Consider the following 22468-nt stretch of genomic DNA (forward strand, 5'->3'; position numbering starts at 1 on the left):
ATCACTTTAATTTTCTTGGTATGCATTTTAACCACTGACTTGTAAAAGTCAGACATGTAACCTTACTTGACAGGAACGTTCGTAAAGACAAGCACAGTAGAATAGAGGTACCTTTAAGTACTATGTTATGGTGTTAGATCTTTTAGGACATTTCAAGTTTCACTGTGTAGTCAGTCATTTAGTTCAACCAGAAAAAGGATTTTTCCCAGGGAAAAAATGCACTGCAAACACTTTATGGAAATCTTACGTCCCTCTTCCACTGAAATTCTCAAATTTGAGGGAGGTAAGTTTAACAACATATGAATAAAATCAAAATGCAGGTTCTGAATAATGTATTTGCTTGTTTATGCCTTAATCATTGAATTCAATTCAGCTAACAATGAAACATCTGCATTTAAATAAAGGAATTACTTTCTAATACTGCCTTGATTATCAAGACTATATTTATCACAATTAGCAATAAGTACCTATGTCTTTGCTTATCCCTCAAGCAGTGTTGAACAAGAGTAGGAGATACATTAATTTTTCTAAGGACTTTGGCATCTGAATGCCCCACAATGATCAAACCCCAGCCAAAACAAACAAACAAAAAAACCCAAACAAAACCACTTCAATCAATAGAAGCATTGATTCCAAAGCTATTTTTCTGATTTCACCAATAGTAGTTACTGCCATACACACTTCCTCAGACTATTGCTCTTCATCTCCATCATTGCTATTAATTTTATAATTGCAGCTATACGATAAAGCAGATTTTTTTTTAAACAAACACTTCTTTACAGACACTCAGAAACGATCATCCTCACTTCCCAAATCCTTTTTTGGACACAATCCAGTTCTTACCAAAATTACAGGAATACAGGCGAGTTACAGGAAAATGTTTTAGATATCCTCATCACAAAAACACTCTTCAGATTCCTGGCCATTATATTTGTTGGATACCACTTACAAATCACCAGGCAGTTAGCCAAATATAGAATGTTTCATCAATGCCCCTGAACTGGTCTCAAAGCAGCATGGGAAATATCCATTTTACTTTAAAATTTTAAATAATTCCCAATAAAAATTTTAAGTTTGCTGTTTTTCCTCTTTTTCTTTATTTTCCTCTTTCACTGCAACAAAAGAATTAAGAACTGCAAATTAAGACCCTAACAAATACACACAAAAAAAAGTCCACAGAAATCAACAACTGGGGCTTGGTTTTGCCAGGTATTCAGCCAAGTTCTTTCCTTCTTGTTTTCTTATATCCCTTTGTTCACAGTTGCCTTCTCATGAAGAGACCTAACAAATTTGTTTTCCTTCTGTTGCATTTTTCTCAACTGCTATTATTTTTGCCTGTGCAGGGCTCCAGTGAAAGTTCAAGATTTCATTGTAAAATATTTTAGAAATAAATGCACGGAATCCAGCCTATGTCCAGCCCTAAGTTTGTGAAATCCAGAGAATAAAGTGTTGGACCAAAATAACATAACTGTAGTAATACACTGAAGGAAAAAGGAACACAAGAGTTCTGTGTTGTTAAGGAGGTCGTCTCTTGGGCACCCAAACTACGTCTTTGTGATATATCTCAAGACAACTATTTTGTGATTTTAGCTCTAGACACTCTCTCTCCTCTTTTACCTCCAGAGGTGAAGATTCAACTGCAGTCCTAAGAAATGGAACTGGCCAGCAAGAAAAAGACAAACTAGATCACAGTCTATGAACTTCTGCTGTAGAGCAAGAAGCACAAGTAAAACCATAGTATAGTTCAGGCTGCCAGGGATTTCAGGAGCTCTCAAGTCCAACTTCCTTCCCAAAGCAGGCTCAGACTTGGCATCAGACCTGCTCCTCAGGGCTTTATCCAGTCAGGGCTTGAAAATCTCCAAGGACGGAGATGGCAAAACCTCGCTTGGCCCCAGCTGCATTGCTAGGCTGTCCTCGGGGGGGGGGGAATAGTTTTTCCTTATCTCCAGTCTAAACCTCTCTTATTTCAACTTATGAACACTGTCTCTCACCCACCATGCACTGTTGTGAAAAGCCTGACTCCATCTTCTTGATGACCTCCTTGTAGGTATTGGTTTCGGGGGTCCTAACAGCAGTCTTCCCTATCTCTTCTCCAGACAGAACAAGCCCAGGTCCCTCAGTGTCTCCTCACAGGTGTGTGTGCTCCAGCTCCTGACTGTCTTAGTGGCCCTCTGCTGAACTTACTCCAGTTTACCAATGTCTTTCCCATAATGGCAGGAGGGTGAGGGCAAAATGGATGTAGATGTTGCCTAGTAAGTGCAGAGAGGGGTAGGATAATTTCCCTCAATTTCCTGCCTATACCCTTATTCATACAGCCCAAGAGATACTGTTGATCTTCCCTACTGCCAAGGCACACTGCGGCTCACATTCAGCTCACTGCCAACCACGGACCCCAGGGCCTCCTCCACAGCACTGCTTCCCAGCCACTCTGTCCCCAGCCCGTAGCCTACAGACTGACTGAGGGTCTGTGAAAACCTAGACAGCTGCACAGGACTGGTATTTCTCTCCCTTTTGGACAGTATATTACTGTAAAAGTAGGTTAAAAGAGAGTCTTTTTCAATGACTGCTTTTGTACTAGATTTCACTAAGTAGGTCAAAAATACCATGTTCATAACAGATAATCTATAAGTTTGTTGTAAGAAAAGATGTACTTTCTACTACTCTGTGAAGGATGGTTAACAGACTATTTGAGAAAGTTTACTTAATACAGAAACGGCATGATAACAGCCGGTGAAAACTGTTGTTTTCTGATATGAAAACCACCAGTTTTACCCATTGCCATAATGCTGGTAACTCCATTTGACAGGGTTGGACCACCTAGATTAAAAAGCAATGCCCTGCTAGGTGATTCTTATTCCTATGAAATTATCTGCCACATTTCTTTCACTCTTTGAGGAAAAAAAGAAAAAAAAAAACCAAACAAAAACACAAACAGGACACCACACAGCACTGAGTGCCCTAAGCATCTTCTGTTCCTTTGGTTTTATGGTAAACTTAACCATTTCCATACTAGCAGGTTAAACGCTGTAACTAGAGTACACAAAAAGCTTTTGAATCAGTACATGAAAGACAGAAGTACCTCATGTAGAATAAACATATTTTTAAAAACAAAATATAAATATTAGCCAATGACAGCAGGTTGTTGGGAGTTCAGAAGCACAGCTATAAAAAAAAGTTACACTTGTGACCAGGCAGCTTGGTTTATGGAGATGACACAGCTAGTTTTATTAGAGGACTTAACATATTATCAATAACATCTCAATCCCTACTATTGACACCCAATTACACCTTCAAGCCATTTTCAAAGGCCAAACCCTGCTATGTTGCCCTTCCCATACAACAAGCTTTGGAACAAGTACTTTAGCATTTCTGATCAAAACTTTCCACACACACACCTTCCTTTATCATAGATGACCAAAACATAACTTCCAATTTCCTATCTGCCAGATACATCTGTTTTTCTGCCTTGGACATTATACCTTTTCCCATATTACAAAATGTGGGAAGAAAATCTTATACTTTATTAAAAACATTAGTTATTTTCAGTACAGGAAAAAAAACAAATGAACTGCTGTCCCCAGCTTAACCTTGTTTCAGTAGGCTACAGATGGTCAGCCTATTGATGTTGAGCTTTCAAGAAATTCAGCTGTGTCTGAAGAGTTACTGTCCTTGGATCATAACATATAACCAACAACACAACTATGCTGACACAAGAACTTTTGAGTATCCCAAACTTATGACTTCGCTGAGGACCCAAGCCATTAAGAGCTGCTGAGATTTACAGCACTGAGTTGTTCCAGGTCCCAACCATACAACTTAGTATGTCATCCTGAAATCAAGCAGTGGGAACCCTTAAAAGACAGTCTCCCACATGCGAAGTAATCCTAAAACTCCCCTTCATCTCAGTTGCCTGAAATACGTTTGTGATACACAATTTGTGACTCGAGGCCACATGAAGAATATACCTTCGTTAGGTCAAAGTTGGTCACTGCACTGAAGTCATGATCCTGTGTCTAGCTCTTCCCTTAAGTCAAGAAATGTCATTTTCTTCAGAATTCAATCAGGAGAAATATATACTAAAGTAAGGACAAGCAGTGAAGATACTGAACACCTTCAAGCCCCATTAAAGACAGGAAACTTCACTCAGTGGCTCGTATCAGGATCATGGCAGGTAAATTTAGTATCTGAAATTTAAATCTTAGTAAGACCTGCCTCCCCAAAAAACTATTGACATAAGATGGTAACTGAAATCTGAATATCCCAGACCGCACAAGTTCATAAGGTTATACTGTGACTACTAACCATCTGGATGACTTGAAACAACAGCAATAAAAAAACCACACCAACAGCTGCAATTGAACCAGCATAAAAAAACAACCTTTAAAATACTAGGAGAAGCTCTGTTCCATAAACCAGAATCACTACTTGCATGATAAATTATGCTATTGGTTTGTAGGACCAACTCTAATTCTCAGTCTATTGCAACTAAACCTTCCCTTGGTTTGACATAAGTTTGCTAGTGAAGTACTTCAGTCACAAAACCCGAATTCTGAGAACCAGCCTGAGGTTTGGAAAACCCTAAGCCTCTCTCATCTCCACGTAGCTACAGACCCAGTGCACCAAAACCTCTACAACTTTACCTGCCCACTATTGTTCCTTGAAACACCCTGTCAGGACTATGCTCCTTACAGTACAAAGGAGTTTCAGAGAGTTGGAGAAAAAACAGAGCAACTCAGGACAACCTTCAGTCAGAAAGCACCTGGAAAGCTGGAAAGAGACAGTATCATGAAGAGTTGTGCTTTCATCTCAGCTTATTCACACTTGCCTCACTTCAAAACCTAAAATCTGAGCACAAAAGGATTTACACAAAATAAGGAGTGGAGCCATATTTCTGTGCTACATACCTCCATTCCAAAGCATGTTTTACTCCCTAGAACAACCGTAAGGATGGTATAGCTCACAGAAGAGCTTTCATGCCTTTCAGAAAGTCCAAAGAATAATCTTCCTAGGAGTTATAGGGAATTGCTATTACTATTACACAGAATAAACCCTGAGGAGTTAAAAGCAGGCTGGATTCTGTTTTTCCATTTACTAAATTTGATAGAAAACAATGAAATGAATATGGAAGTTATTTATCAACTCTTTTGCAAACTGCAACTCAGCTGAAGTGGTTTAACACAGAGCGGACCAAATAAAATAGGAGTGAACTAAATACTAAACAGAAACCTGCATGTTGACATGACCTTAGCTACCACATGCTCAAACTAGCATGTCAATTTCACCTCATGGCTAACAGTTAATTTGCTAAGTCAGCCTCTATACAGGTAGTTCAACTGCTCCTCACTAGCCAAGGCTAATGTAACTTTGAATACAGCCAGACCTTTCTGCAGAATTAATCTAAATAGTTTTCATAAATCATACATTAATTTTCTAAAGGGGTGTAATAGTCTGTAGAGCTATAGATATTTAGTTAAACGTTAACTTTCTATAACTTAACTAACTGTAAAATGTGTATAATCTGATCATTATTTCAGATTTTTTAATCAGAAATTTTGAGTAAATTTAGTTTAAAAATGGTGATTATAGAACAACTGTAACACAACACAACAGTGTTTCCTAAAAAACAATTTGAAATGCAAGCATGGGCTTTCCATTAAAGCAAGTGTTTTAAGGCAAGTTTTTTTTCTTTACTGTATCTTTCCAAATTCTCCAAGAGACCCAAAGCAATTAACATTGAATCCCAATATAAACATAGTATGTAAAAACTTAACTAGAAATACAAATTAACAATCCTTTGTGTACAGCCACATGTCCTTCCTAATGGAAGAACTACAATGTACATCTCATCAACAAGAATGTGGAGTAGGAAACATTTTTCCTTCACTAAATCTGTAATTCTGTTGTCTCTCCTGTTTATGTCAAGCTACAGAACAATAAAGAGGTAAGAATACAGCACACATCTTACTGGAAAAAAAGCAGTCAGGGCCCTAGATGGAGAATTCTGAAAACTTTTTGCAGCAGTTAAAGAGAAGGTAAATCTTCAAGTTTGAGATACTTAATGTAAGACAGAAATCCTCACATTCACCACTCCTTCCAATGGCAAGAGAGCTGCAATTATTTTGTTATTTTTGCTTTCACCTACCTATAATGAGTAGACTTAGTCCTTCTTAGTAAATACTAATTACTTTTTGTAGTTCATTTAAGACTTGCCCTGTCAAATTGCACTCTCAGCTGTTCGCAGTGCAGAATGCTATCAAAAGATAAGGAAAAAGAAGCCCAGGTGATAGTATCTCATTTTGTTTAGATGAGGCTACATAGACCAATAGCAACTTTTGTAAATGCTTTGTGGATAATGTGCAACAGGTCACACAAAGACATCAGCTCAAATTCACAAACCTGGTCATCTAACCCACTAGCAAGTAAACCCTTCAGATAATCTGACAGTCATATTGGATGTTTATAGGCTAAGGGAGCTACGTAAGCAAGACTGCTCTCCCTTCTCCCCCCCTGGATTTCAGTAAATTTTGGGGGGGGGGGAGAAAGCAGACCAAAGGTACTCCAAAACAATATACAACGCATCACCTGAAAATTTGGCAGACATGAACTAGCTCACTGGAGCTAAAAAATTATTTTCAAATTTTAGCTCCACAGAAGCATAATAAATAGCTATCTATAACCTTAATAACTGTGTTGTAAGTACTTCTGGCTCAGAATCCTATTACACTTTTTCAATTCTTTGTAAGGGAAGTATAGTTAACAACACAGAAAAAGAAGTAATCAGACAAGAAAACAGAACACCTTAACTGAAGTAGAACAAACTGACTCAATGGCACCTGCACAGTGACATACTGCACCTTTTAACAGATTTGCTTGTTTCCATTTCTACTTTGCAATGTTGCATGATTTAACTACACTGAGTTTAAGTGTTTAGAAAACATCCCTGAGGTGGTATGTAAGAGAAAATACAGTTAGATTAATTATTATGAGGTAATAAAACAGAAGAGAGAAGCCATTTACTTGGCAGATAAACAGTAAACACAGCTTTGAGTCATTAGTTGTAGTGGCAGCATCCAAAGCCTGAACAAAATCTAAAGACATGGTTCTTGCCTTAAAGACCTTATAAACTTATTTGAAATAAGACTTCAATAAGAAGAAAGTGAAGTAACTGGAGAAATTGTATACTCAGAGAAGGTCTAAGAAGCTGAGATATACTTAATGTAATGGGTCCATGGGTGGATGAAATGACCTTTAAAAATAGTGCTAGAAATTTTTTTCCTCTCATTAATGATTGAATAAAAGTCACAAATTACAGAAGTACACTCAAATTTAGTGATTAGCATACAATCTTTGGTGTTCCCATAGCATTGTTATGGACGTCATGTAAGAATTTAAACAAGTAAGACAGGTTAGAAATAATTTAGGAATTTACAGAGGAAGTCTGAATTGCTAGAATTTAAACTTCCAAGCCTCATTAAAATTTATACTGTAAAACAGGAAATTCCTGTATCAAATACAACTTAAAATATAGTCCATCCACCACCTCTTGATTTTGGGCCACTAAATCTGAAATTAGGGGACCAAAGACAAACAACTCACCATGGTGGAACAGGAAAAACAACTAAAGGTAGTGTGCAAAACCAAGCAATTTAAGGTGTACTATCCCAGCTCCAGCCTGCACCTTTTCACATGCTTCCAAAGGGAAATTACAGTGAACTAGACACCATTATGCATCCACACACAAAAAAAAAGCACTGCCTTATTAATCTTACAGTGTATGGAAAAATAATAGATATTATTAAACTACAGAAGTTACAACAATGAAATTCTAATCTGTTGGGTTCATATATCCTTAGAGAAATTTTTGAAATTAAACATAGGGGTACTCATAAATATGTAGAGGATACTACTTTTATAGTGGGGTGGGGGTTTTTGTTTTGTTGTGGGGGGGTTGGGGTTGGTTTTTTTTTTTTTGGGGGGGGGGGGGTGTCTTTCCCAGAATTAATGATTGATGGAGAAACATATCTATCCTAATCAACTAAAGCTCCTTTCTCTTTTGCAATTCAGAAGTAAACAGGTAAGCTTCAACCTCAGTTTCATCCAGGAAGAGTTTCAGCGAGAAAGAAAAAAAATCTATACACAGCAATGCATTTTTTAAAAAGAATTCAGCTATAAATTAACAAATTACATAAAATGTGAATATAGACTTACAAATGAAAAATATAACATACAATAAACATCACTCCAAAATGCATCTGTCTCTCAGGTACGTTCATCTAGCTTTTCAGATGAGCAATAATCTACTTCAGTAAGTATAAACTACTTCAGCTATATGCTATACAGACACAATTTACACATAAATATTTGTTCTCTTTCAATGAACAGAGATTGTATTTTACGTGTGTGTGTGTATATGTATATACACACGTAGACATACCAGATATGGAACAGCCAATTTCTTCCATGATTTTTAGCATAATATTGCCAAAATAGTAAGTTTGTTATATTGCAATGCACAGAAAAAAGTAGAAAAATTTCAGTAAGATTTATTCAAATCCTGTATATATTATCAGTGTATTTCAGTGAAAAAATTTTTAGGATTTTCTTTCCTTTTTGTATATCAAATAGCATAGCACCCTCTGGTGCATCTACTAGAAAGAAAATAACTAAGAATAAACACCAGTCACTGTTCTAAAAAAGACAATGTTAAAAAAAAAAAGGAACCCTTAGAAACAAAAAATGCCTGAGAATTGTTAGAAATCAAATTTCAATTTCATTCTTTCTTATTAAAATCTTTTATAACTGAGAAAATTGTAATTATTGAAGAATAAAAAAAAGAAAGAAAACTGGATGTGTGCTAATATAGAAGGGTACCAGAAAAAAAAGAAGTTTGAAACTAATTCTATGTTCTTAATAATGTCATTTTTATTAAAAAATATTCTTAAGTGAAATATTCTTTAAGAAAAAAAGTAAAGGTAAGCAATTTAGTGAAACAAAATGTTACATCAAGCCGTGTATCTGCTCTTGGTCTTGCAAGAATGAAAATTATTAGGACTACTGCTATCCACACAGTTATAAACTGCTAAATTTCACACCCAAATAGTCACATCTCCTTTCAAAGTCCAATAAGAGAAGAATTAAAAAATAACATAATTGTACAATATGGAACACTTCAAACTCTGATATGACATGTTAACTATTAAAACACACCTAGTCACTGGGAAAATAATTTCCTACAAAAGTACATTTTGCTAATCACAAAACCAGAGATCACCACCTGCTTTAGGCAGCTTTTTTGTAAACCTCTGGAAGTCTCAACACAATGCACAAGAAATGAAAGTGACACCTGTTTAAGTCAGCCATCTGTCCCTAACAAACGAGATTTAGCCAAATCAGTGTATGTACTGCTCCTTAAATTTCCAAAATACAGGTATACATAGCATCTGTGAGAAAAGAGAAGCATTGTTATGATTGACAACCAACTTTACCAGAAATATGTAAATAATAAGCTTGTGGCTAACAGAAAAACGTCTTAAACATTAGCCTATTCATTTTAAAAGCCTCATTACTTTTTCAACCCTCATTCTTAGTAAAAAAATAAGTAGTTTCATTCATAATTTAAAAACATACTGCTTTTGGTATTCTAATACATTCATTTGACAGAGAGTTTGATTTTGAAATGGAACTCCAGCTACAAGGACACTACAGTACCACTGAAAGCTTATTTTTTATTCTGTTTGTATTTGTGATGCGTTCACATGTAATTTCAACTGAAAATAATTTTTAAAAAGGACTTTAGGAGTCATATCTCTTATATTTTTAAAAGCCTATTCATTTTTTAAGTGTTCCACGTGACAATACCTGCAGCTGGTAAGCTTTTGGAGACTGCAGGTAAAGATACAACTAATAAGGAATATTTTAAGAGGGAAGGACACCTTTCATAAGAGGACAAAGTAAAGCAAGAAAACCAGAAACACTAGCTAGAACACTAAAAGGAACTGCAATGATAAAAGATTATTGCATTTTAGATACTTGCTTACATTTCAAGTAAGAAGAAAGGAAAACAGTAATGGCCTTCCCTCTCAATGTAAAGTTCAGTAAATGAAAAGAAATGGCAACATTTACTTCTGTAGACAGTTTTGTGATTAACAAACTACCGTATCAGGTGGGAACAAGAAATAGGATAGTGCTAACAAAGCCAAACCTAATTATCAAATAAAGCACCCTGACTTCAAACTCTTTTAACAGCATTGTACCTTTGATTCCCATTTCATTTACCTACACTACATTACTGAAAGGGTTTCTCCACAGTAGCACAATGTAGGTTAGCTGACTAACAACACAACAGAGCATATGATCCGGATAGGCTCATTAGGATATGCTGAAACACAATTAGATAGTTACACAGTCTAAGTCATGAAAACCGATGAATTAAAAAAAAAAAAAAAAAAAAAAAAAAATCACAAGCCACCTCATTTTCAAACACTGGTTAGCATCACAAACACCAACTATTTTGATAGCTGCAGGCATTAGGGAATCAGAATGCATAATGCAGACCTCATCTGTGATCATTACAGCATTTCAGAGAGAGTAAAGAGTCAATACTTTTCTCAGTAAAGTCCATAATATTAAAAGAGGTGATTACGGCTGCATTATTATGTTCCAAATTGCAGTCACTGCCTAAAGAAAGTGTGGCTAAATAGTACTAAACAGGTCTTTGTTTTTAGACAAAATCATGTACTTTTAATCTGATTTTTAAGAAATATCTGTACGTCTTCTCACAGAGTTAGAACAAAAAGTTTGTCTCATAGCCTATGCACGCACTTTCCTTTGCTACCAGGGGTCTGGTTACATGTTCTGCAAAGACAGATTTCAACACCCAGGAAGGATTCCATCCTGAGTAGTACTCTGTCACACTTAAGAGGGCTACTCAAGAAAGGCATGATGCAGAACTGACATCTTCTCTTTTCAACAACAGTAGATGCCAGGAATGATTTCACAACCAATGAATCGCATAAACTACCCAATAAACCTAGTAACAAATACATTAAGAATTAAATGTGCCATATAACTGATACAGTACTATAACTCACACTGAAAATTCTTGATGTCTTTAGAACTTATTTGACAGTAGGATCTAGAAAATTAGCACTCGGTGGTTTCATCTTGAGTAAAATCATAAAAAGATGACAATGTAGAGACCTTTGGTGATTACTCAAAATAACATATTTTCTAAGTTCTTGTTGGCCTATGAAATACACATTAAAAAAAAAAAGACAGATCCAATATGCTTTAGCTCAAGAAATATTAATATCAACAATGCACTAACTACTTAGCACATTTTGTAGTTGATAGCCACTTGGAAAAATTGCCCCGTCACATTCATTGGTAGTTCCAATGTAAGACAAACAAATATATTGTTGTTGAAATTGTAATGAGAAACCCTGTATTTTACACAGGGTTCTACAGATAGAGAAATAGAAAAAGTGTATATAGAACTAAAATGTAGGTTTTAGATTAGAAACAAGAACATCCTTTTTCCTAACTATTTTACTAAATAAAGCAATAAGGAAATAAATAAGCCATCACTTCAAAAAGAAAAAAGCTTGCCACAACGACACATGATTTGACAAGTCAAAGGGGAGAGTGCAACTGGATATGGAGATGTTGAAAGAGAATTTCATTGCCATAATAGATGCCAAAAATTCACTTTATCTGAAAGAATTAAAAAAGTATATAAAGTATGATCTGACGCCACTGGCAACATGAATCCTTAGATCTGAATAAGCAATCACAAAAAGGATGAAGAAAACAAGCATTTTGGATTAAAAAAAAAAAGGCAAAACATTCTCATTAATAACATAATTGCTACTACAGCTCCTTGAGAGGTAAAAAGCTGCCTCTTCCCTGTTTCCCAAACGTACTCTTGAAATACAGTAGTAATAACAAAATCACAAAGACTTTTTTTTCTTAATACTATTTCTTGTTTCCTCCTTTCTTGTCTGTGAGTTTGTGTGCTGAGCAGCAAATATCTTGAATTTCCTTCATCGTGGAGAGTTTAAGGAAACTGAAATGGATTCTCTCCACATGAACATAACTCACTGTACATAAACTAGATCTACACATGCACTGTTCCATACTACGCTGGCAACATGAAAGCATCATTTAAAAAATAATCCCCTGCAGAAGGAGTGCAAGAAGAAAAAAAACCCTGCTACTCTGTGTGTGTATGGGTGGGGGTATTGAATAAACAAAAAACCACTTCACAATACAAAGAAAATACAGCTTGCACTAAAATCAGGAGAAACATTAATTATGAATAAGAGAAAAAAATACATGGCTACATAAAGCACAGAAAAGTGACTGACGTGACCGATAGCACGAGAGTATCATTAAAAGATATAGCAAGTTCACAAAAACCTGCAACATTTAGCAGTGGCATCAAATCAGAACAAGGCCACTATAAGCGAAAGGGGAAAAACACCCCCTGTTCTCGCTGTGCTACAGGATCCATCTCTGGCTGCATCTTTCCTCCCACCCCCACGGGTTTTTTCGGGTCTTAGACGGGTCTGGCCACCTTAGACTGTGGCCAGAGCCTCGTTCCCCGATTTCTACATTCCCCTATCCCTGCAAACGAGAGACCAAGTAAGATGCATACCCACCGCATCCAAGCAATTGTCCTGGAGGTCCCAGAAGCGTGCCTCCGTCCCCATCATCGCCAAGCCTCTCTTCCTCCTCACTTCGCACCGCGGCCAGCTCCCCTCCCCGCCCAACAGACACCCCCATCCCAACCGCCCCTCTCAAGAACGCGCTCCCCACCCAACCGCAAAGTACACCCAGGGGCAGCGGGGCCGGGGGGGCGAGGAGCGAGGGGGAAGAAGGACAGGGAAGAGGGACGGAGAGGGGGAGGCGGCGGGGGAAAGCGGGGGAGACGGGAGGGCGACCCACGTCCCCCTCGCCGCACCGCAACCAACCGCGCAGCCCGAGGGAGCAGCCCCGGCCCGGATGCTGCGAGGAGGGGGGACGCAGCGACTGGGGGAGGGAGAGCGGAGGGAGGGCCGGCGTGCGCCCGACAATCACATTCACCTGGGCTGAGGCGGGCTGTGGTGGTGTTCCCGCTGTCGTTGCTGCTGGAGGTGGCTGCTGTTGTTGTTGTTGTTGTTGTTGTTGTGGGTGACGATGAGGAAGGGGGTGAGGAGCAGCAGCAGCAGGAGGAGGAGGAGGAGCAGGAGAGGAGCGGTTGTTGTTGATGGGTAACAGTCGCCAGGACTACGGTGACTATGGCGCTTGATTCACAAGGCAACGGTTGCTATAACTCACAAAAGGGAGAGCGAGCGAGGGAGGAGGAGGCGGCGGCCCAGCCGGAGAGGCCCGGAAGAGGCGGAGCTTGCCCTAACGGACGGCACCGGGGCGGGCGGGGGCGACTCCCTCGGCCAGACCGGGCACCGCCTCGGCTCTTATGCCGCGCCAGGGCCGCCGGCGCGGGCGGGCGCACGCAGGGGCAGCGGGGCTGCCGGAGGCGGGTGGTGGCAGCGGCGGCGGGTAGCGGCGCGGGGCCCGCGGCGAGGGGCGTGGCCGCGCGGGTGCTGCCTGGGCCGGTCCCGCGGCCGCCTGACGCCATTTCCGGCGGGCGGTGAGGAGGGGCACCGGCTGCGGCGCGCTCCCCGCCGCGGGGGTCACACAGCGCCCGCCGGCGGGCGAGGGAGCCGCCGCCAGGCGGGCCGGGCAGGAAGTTAGGCCCGGCGGCGGCTGCTCTCCCCCTCCCACCGCCGCCTGTCACAGGCGCCCCACGCCTCCTTCCCTCGGAAAATGGCAGCGAGGAGCCGCTGGCGGCGGGGGAGCTGCCCGGCTGCCGCCATTTTAAGGTGGGAGGGACGGCGGCGGCCGGGCCCGCGGCCCTGTGACTCCGCGGTGGCCCTGCCCGCCCTGGGCTCCTCTGGCGGGGAGGCGCGAGGCCACCTTGTAGCGAGCCAAGGCCGTGGGGCGCCCGGTGGCCGCCTGGCCTTGCCGCGCCGACGGGCCTCGACCTCTGTGCAGGCGGTGGGGCCCTGGAGGCCGTGGGTGTGGTGCTGACACACAGCTGTGAAAACCGGCTGCTCTCCTCCTGGCAGTTTGTGTCTCTTCGTTCTAGGTGTGTACTTGGGAGACAGGTGACATGGAGGTGTAGGTGGTTTTCTGGCTATGTACCATGCCCACACATCTACGGGCCGCTACAGTGTATCTCCCTAGTCCAGTGCATCCCCATCTGCAGCTCTTTACTAACCTACAAAGTATCTCTACAGCTCTGTACACAGCTGCTGCTGTCTGTGTAGCCAGTAATGCTTGCCTGTAATCTGGGTAAACCACGTAATTCCCTCATGACTGTTTCCTATGTATTAGTCTGTATCCCCACACGTTCTGTTACCAACACATGGTTGAACAACCTTGACATCTTTCTCATACCTGTCGCTATAAGCACCTGACATTTGCCTCAAATATCCTGCAAGCACTCCACTACACCCATCCCTAGAGGAACAGATCAAAACTGCTCTTACACACCACAGAAGCGTTTTCAAAACATTAAGAGATTTACTGTGATTTTCAGGGCCCCATGTAACCGTCATAGCCGTAACAACTATTTACAAAAAATACTGAAGAATCTGTAAGTACATAAAAATACAACCTTAACTGACGGAGCTTTATGTCTATAGCAGAACAATCTTAAATTAATGAAACTGCACTTCTACAGCTGAAGCTACATCTTACTACTTCCTGCTGTGAAACCTAATCTTTCGGAGATGCTAAACTAGCAACTGCTCTGCTGGGATCTTCAACCTCAGTGGATGTCTGGGTGTTTTAAGAGCTAACACTCACTCACTTGCAACAGTAGCCTTGTCAATCAGAAACACTAATATGAGACACAACCATAAACATTCTAATAACAATACATAGCAATGCATTTAAGCAGTCAATTCATTTGAAGGTAAAAGATACTTTGATAAGCAGCTTTCATTCTATCTATCCATCCAGCAAATGCAGGTAGTTTTATTTAGCTGGTAGTACATTGAAAGGTTTGAGGATTTGTGTTTTCATTGAATTTTAAATTACATGTGAACAATGTAAAGGACAAAAAAGGGTGTTGGACACTTGAGTAGTTTTACCAGAAAATTGTTGCCAGAGCAATGTGACTCAATTCCATGGTAAAGTTTTAGCAACGTTCATCTCATCCATGTTGCTAAAGAAAGTGTTGATCTTAAGTTTTTTACTTCCTGATACTGTACTGTCTTTTCTGTTGTGTCAATTGTCACTTGCATGCTTGTTTGCTTGGCAAGATGAACAGGATGAGCTGTCGTTAAGTTGAAGGATAAAAGCACTGGGCTGTTGATTTGCGTTCTCAAATCATGGCACTTTATGTGTCTGTCTGTGTGGAAAGAACAAATCAAACCTAATTCAGGCCAGCATTTCAGTCTATAAATGCATGATCACTTGCTGTGTCAGAAAGAGGGTAGTACCTACTTCTGTTACAGGGAAATTATTTAATCACTTCAATGTTTTGATGCTTTCATCTATGAAATTAATTTGCAGAGGTACCCACTTAGATCAGTCAGGACCTAATGGAAACTGAAGTTCTGTTTCAAATAATTTCAAATACATTTCTACAATTTTTTTTCTCAAATTTTATCAACTTGATCTTTATCAAAGAATATGTCTCATCTTCATTTTTGAACAGTTACTCATTGCAATCACTTCATAGAACTTCTGTAACTAATGACAGTATTAAACAACCTGCCAAACTGAAATATGAAAGCACTATTGATTAAAAGTGGTTGTATTGTTAAAAGCCTTGTATTTTATATTTAGATGCAGAATATACTATATATCTCAAAATAATTTTATGCCTTCTTATGTGGATAAGGAATAATCCAAATATAATCAAAATTTTTCACCAGTGAACTAAAACAGGGTTGGGCACAAAGTTGCTCATGTACTTTGAAAAGTACCGCTTTTTGTTGTCAGAATCAAAACTTTAACACATCTGAAAAAGAATTGGTTTCATATGCAGGAATTCATACTGCAATTTCTTATGTTGAGAATGATAATGGAAGAAAGGCTATTCCTATGAACTACTTTTTTTCTGATACTAGATTTGTAATACTTTCAGTTTTTGATCGTCAACAGAACTACATTGCTATCCCTCAGGACTTTTCCAAAAGACAGAATCTTAGAGAGTTTAGATATTTCTTATAAGGTCATAATTAGCCTGTCTAGTAATGTCATACAACGTAGCTCATTTTTTGTTAAGTCCGCTTCATAGGTTGGTTGCATTTCCAAATGGTTTTCAGATACAGTCTGTCATTTGTAGCATATCTGAAACATACCATAAGGCATTCCTATCAGCCATGTGCAGAACACAATATCTATATATCTTATGAAAGAGTATAAAGACAATACAAAATACTAAAGTGTGTAAGAGCAATCAAACTGATTCAGACTATGGGTACATTTAATCCAGTATTCTTATGGGCCCAGTTAGTATAAGTTAATGCCTAGAGAAGTGCAAGAACAAGCATATACGTGCATTTCACTTGTTAACTTTGCCACCCTATGACCATTTTCAGCTCAGGGATTTTCTGAACCCTGCATGATTTGTCTTTTTTATAACCTTCAGAGAATCTTTTCCAAGAATTTGTCCAGTCTCCCCTTAAACTCATGTATAAGCTTTGTGTTCACAACATCTTTTGTCAAGAAGAGCCAACGGTCTGGCAACTGTTATATGAAGAAAGAAGCCCTTTTGCTTTCTCTGAAGTCTAGTCCCATTGGTTTCTGTCTATTCTGTTCTTGTGAGTGCTCATGATGAGGGGGAGAAAGCAAGGAGATCTGTATAGATGGTGATGTTAAGGGATAGGCAACTTAGTGCAGATCTAGTGGCTACACTGGCTGTTTGTCATGGTTCTTTTGGATACTGTATTAAATACACAGATCACCACACAATTCTGCTTAAGTAAATTAGTTATTAATTACTTACCTAATTGGTAAATACTAGTACATGTAACAATCTTACACTTATCTTATGCTATCTTATAGCCATAACAAGTCATTCACTGGTCTCTTGAGTATTTTCTACCTATTTCCCTCATGATGTGGATGTCCCCTCCTTGGTGATCTGCATACCTGCAGTCCAGCTATGTGTGATACATGTTCTCTGAATGCCTTCTAATATGTTGGTTTTTTATAGGGTTAGGTGAGGTTGGCTTGGACCATAGGGTCAGTCCCTTGCTGTTTGCATGAACAGTATGTGCTTTTTTATGCTGGCTTTTCTTCTTCAGTTAGCATCCTGGAGTGTCACAGAATCATAGAACAGTTTGGGTTGGAAGGGCCCTTTAAAGGTCATCTAGTCCAATCTCCCCTGCAGTAAGCAGGGACATCTTCAACTAGATCAGGTTGCTTGGAGCCCCGTCCAACCTGACCTTGAATGTTTCCAGGGATGGGGCATCCACCACCTCTCTGGGCAACCTGTTCCAGTGTCTCACCACCCTCATCATAAAAAATTTCTTCCTTACATCTAGTCTGAATCTACCCTCTTTCAGTTTAAAACCATTCCCCCTTGTCCTATCACAACAGGCCCTACTAAAAAGTCTGTCCCCATCTTTCTTCTAAGCCCCCTTTAAGTATTGATAGGCCGCAGTAAGGTCTCCCCGGAGCCTTCTCTTCACCAGGCTGAACAACCCCAACTCTCTCAGCCTCTCTCCATAGGAGAGGTGTTCCATCCCCCTGATCATTTTTGTGGCCCTCCTCTGGAGCCGCTCCGACAGGTCCATGTCTTTCCTGTGCTGAGGGCTCCAGAGCTGGACATAGTACTCCAGGTGGGGTCTCACAAGAGCCAAGACAAGGGGCAGAATCACCTCCCTTGACCTGCTGGCCACGTGTCCTTGCCATTCATTCAGGAACACCAGGATTCCCCTATCAATCTGTACCAGATAGTTGAGGAACTGAGACTCCTTTTTCTCTACTGACTCATCTACCAGTGCAGCCTGCATGTTTGACCTTCGGGGTGGGAACAGATGGCGACACTGCTTTGCTGGGCAGGAGCTCGGTAGTGCACCCACCTCATGGTTGCCTAGGCCCTCTGTTATGTGGACAGTACTGCCATGCTGCTCTGGAAGTCCTGGGTTCTGATGAAGATAAGTGTGTATCTTTTCCACATAGAAATTACTTAATCTTCTTAAATTATATTTTACCCTAGCTGCTGGTCCTCTCATTGGTGGTTGATGAGGTGATCACTTGCAGACTATCAGTTTGGTATCCTCCTGGTACTGCGAGCTCTCTGTCCACACAGTTTTACAAGAAGTGCACTTTCCTGGATTCCCTGTAGTTTCCCATGTGGCACCCTGTTGACAATTCTGAGACATAGAAGACATGGACAGTACCATCATTTGGAGGGAGGAGGAAGGAACAAGATGGCAAGAACTGACCATAAAGGCTGACCGTAAACAGCAAATGTAAAACTGGTGACACCTGGCCTTTTATGTGAGAACTTTCTGCTGCTACCTCTGCTTGCTATACGCTGGAGGACTTAAGGGGGTGCAGCCCACTCACTGAGTTGAGGCTCTTGCATCCACATTAGCGACTGAAACATAGTATGTGCACTCGTGGAATGCATCTTCCTGTTTGGTTGCATTGGAAAGGTGCTTTGAAAAGGCACGTGAAGTTTGCATGCACCAAGATTGCATCATGAAGAGAATCAAAGCACGATAAGTAGGGGTGATGAGAGATTTGCCTTAACAATGCACTGTTCATATGAACTAAAATGCTGTAGTAGGCATATCCATAATTAATTTAGAAGCTTGACATGTTAACCAGTATTTAAAGTCTCTTACAGTTTGGTTACACTGAGTTTGTAATAAACCAGTATCATACACAGAAATATCAGTAATAATTTTTAAAATTATATTGAGATATATTCCTAGAGCAGCTTTACCTATATAATGAGCAAAAATAGTCCAGTAAAAAAGAAATTTATCATTCTTCAGTATCTGATGTAACAAATGTAAAAAACATTGATTAAGCATATATTAAGCCACATTATATCTTAAATAAACAAATACGAATTTGTTTGGTTGCCATGCGAAATCTGAGATTATACCAGCCACTGAGAACCCACTTTCCTTTAGGAAAACTACTAAAATCTCCAGCCCTAATCCTGGAATAAATTCCTTTGATTACTGAATTCAGGGTTTGTAGTTGTTTAACCAGAGTTAGGATAGTAATTTAAACAATTTCTACAAAAACCATTTTGCTCCAACTTTCTAATGTCAGGGAACGGTGCCAAATTGATGACCTTTGTAGGTGTGGCAATGCCAGAGGTTCCTGAGCCTAAGCACTGGCTTTTGTACAGACACCAGAGAGGGCGTTCAGCTGTCTGGCCACACATGAGGCTTTAAAATTTGTCCCTTATGCTCAAAGACCATGGCAGAAAAGTCTGTGGGTTGGATGGAATTATCCCCTTGATCTGCTCTGATTAAATCAATCCACTCCAGACAGTGATGAAGGATAAAGTAATTAATTGTCACTTTCTGCACTCTGGTGTCCTGTAGAGTTAGTGCAAGTCCTTGCCTTCACCAGACTGTGGCTGGACTTCATAACTGCTGTGAAGACCAAGTGAGCATTGCCCTTTCTAGAAAAAAAAGTTCAGACAGCTGAAGTAGTAAATTAATGTTTTTTGAGAATGCAACACGGTACTCTTTGTGAGAACTGTACTACCTACTTCATAAGTGGGTAATTTTGCAGATGAATTTTAAAAATCGAATAGCTTCTCTAATAGAACTATCCACTCTCAAGAACTTATGCGTAGTAGATCTTAATTTAAATTCAGCATACAATTATAAATTAAATAATCCATTTGTTTACATAGATTTGGCTTCTTTGTTGATGTTAAATGGGGATACTTCATCACTAGACTGGGCTGGAGTAGACCACTCTAAGGTCTTTTGGCAGGCTTGGCATTTGTAAACAACAACGTTTGTGATACAACGTTTTGTATATTGAGTCAGTTAGCCAAACACATACAATGTTATGAAAAAACAAATTTGCTGTGGGAGTTATGGTATACAATCAAGGGCATTGTGGCCTGCTTTTGCTATAAATATGTACAGTTTTGCATGACACTTTTTTCCCCCATTGCGGTGAGCTTAGAGAAAACATTTATTCAAGCCTCTTATGTGTATTTTCATTTCTTTCCTAATTTGTACAATCAAATCTGTCAAACTCAAAACCTGTTACATACTAAAGCTTAAAATCTGTTGCTATTTTGGGATTTATTTTTTCTGTTTGGTAGCATCCAAAATTGCAAGCATGTAGAAAGACTCAAAAGTGCATGGCCCCTTCCACACGGGCAGACTACCATTTATTTGACTGAGGCTCTGTGGGATTCCTCAGCTCATTTTCACTGTCCTATGATACCTCTCCTGGAAGCTGATCCTACACGGTACTTAAAGCTAGCACGACTGCCTTGTGTCCAAACCACAGGCTTGTAGGCTGCCTTGCAAATACTTGGGTTACAACACCCTGCCTGACATGGGCACATCAGTCTTTGTGGGAGCCATTGCTGCTCCTTGCTGGCTCTGAGCTGCACCCCAGCAAGCCAGGCATGGGTTTGTTTGTGGAGGTGGGGAGCAGGCGAAGGTGCTGGCTGTGCCCATTGTTGGTGGCTGCAGGGCTGTGAAATGGAGGCAGACATTGGATCAGAGAATCACAGAATCAATCATAGAATCACAGAATGGTTTGGGTTGAAAAGGACCTTAAAGATCATCTAGTTTCAACCCCCCTGCCATGGGCAGGGACACCTTCCACTAGACCAGGTTGCTCAAAGCCCCATCCGGCCTGGATTTGAATGCTTCCAAGGAGGGAGCATCCACAGCTTCTCTGGGCAACCTGTTCCAGTGCCTCACCATCCTCATAGTGAAGAATTTCTTCCTTATACCTTATCTAAATCTACCCTCTTTCAGGTTAAAGCCATTACCCCTTGATCTATCACTACATGCCCTTCTAAAAAGTCCCTCTCCAGCTTTCTTGTAGGCCTCCTTCAGGTACTGGAAGGCTGCTCTAAGGTCTCCCTGGAGCCTTCTCTTCTCCAAGCTGAACAACCCCAACTCTCTCAGCCTGTCTTCATAGGAGAGGTGCTCCAGCCCTCTGATCATCTTTGTGGCCCTCCTCTGGACTTGCTCCAACAGGTCCTTCTTATGTTGGGGGCCCCAGAGCTGGACGCAGTACTCCAGGTGGGGTCTCACGAGAGCAGAGTGAGATGCAGCCCAGGATACAGTTGGCTTTCTGGGCTGTAAGCACACATTGCCGGGTCATGTTGAGCTTCTCATCAACCAACACCCCCAAGTCCTTCTTGGGCTGCTCTCAATCCATTCTCCGCCCAGCCTGTATTTGTGCTTGGGATTGCCCTGACCCATGTGCAAGACCTTACACTTGGCCTTGTTGAACCTCATTACATTCACACGGGCCCACTTCTCAAGCCTGTCAAGGTCCCTCTGGATGGCATCCCTTCCCTCCGGCATGTCGACCACACCACACAGCTTGGTGTCATCAGCACACTTGCTGAGGGTTCACTCAACCCCACTGTCCATATCGCTGACAAAGATGTTAAACAACGCCGGTCCCAATACTGACCCCGGAGGAATGCCATTTGTCACTGGTCTCCACTTGGACATTGAGCCGTTGACCACAACTCTTTGAGTGCGACCGTCCAGCCAATTCCTTACCCACCAAGTGGTCCATCTGGCAACATGTCTGGACATGTCTGTCCTGGCAACAGTGGTCAAACAAGGTGGGCTGTGACTGCCCAAAAGGGCTGCCACAGGAGGTTGATTGGGGAACTTGGGCTGCTGGACTGTGACAAACCTGGTGCTTGTTTAAAGCAGGAGGTGGCAGGAAGAGCAGAAGTAATATTTCCATGAGCTTGATACTCAGGGCAAGTGCGGGTGCTGCCAGCAGTCTGCTCCATAACCTTAGCTCATGACCCTAGGGGTGAAGCAGGCTCCAGTGCTTCGACAAACATGGGTGTGAACTCCTTCCCTGCTGAGAGCATCGCGTGAGCTTCCTTAGCAAGGGACCCCAGCAGTGCAGGACCAGCCATGTGGGTACCTGTGGGCCAGAGTAAGCAGGGGCATCCTGGGTGTGCACAGGCCCCTCACCAGGCTGCTGGCCACAGGAATGCTGGACAGGAGCGTGGGGTGGCAGTGCAGCAGGCGGCAAGCCAGCACAGGGAAGGCCTGAGCACCACATCCCCTGACACAGCAACTAGGAAAGGCAAAGGCCAAAACCCAAGGCAAAAAGTGAACGGTCAAGAAAAGTGGCTCAGACTGCCATTAGAAGACAGAGGCAGAAAGAAATTTTGGTCTCATCCCTCTTCAGACTTAACCCTTTTTTTTTCCCCAAGTGCTATCTGAGTTTCCTCAAAGCATGTGATGTATAAAATGAAAGACTA

The 22468-nt window shown here is 41.0% G+C and overlaps 1 protein-coding gene across 5 annotated transcripts in view; it reads right to left on the reverse strand.

Moving 5' to 3' along the window:
* Window positions 1–13295, reverse strand: part of RFX3 (regulatory factor X3) — a 129793-nt gene extending 116498 nt beyond the window's left edge. For 2 of the 5 annotated variants that reach the window (XM_076362734.1, XM_076362730.1), the window contains exon 1: window positions 13084–13144. The gene's annotated coding sequence lies outside the window, so the exon portion shown is untranslated. Of the gene's footprint in view, window positions 1–12659; window positions 12709–13083 lie in introns of those variants that run through there. The other 3 variants (XM_076362733.1, XM_076362732.1, XM_076362729.1) reach the window with 3 other exon arrangements.
* Window positions 13296–22468: the final 9173 nt, after the last annotated feature.

Source organism: Aptenodytes patagonicus, chromosome Z, assembly GCF_965638725.1.
Source record: "Aptenodytes patagonicus chromosome Z, bAptPat1.pri.cur, whole genome shotgun sequence".
Classification (NCBI taxonomy): domain Eukaryota; kingdom Metazoa; phylum Chordata; class Aves; order Sphenisciformes; family Spheniscidae; genus Aptenodytes; species Aptenodytes patagonicus.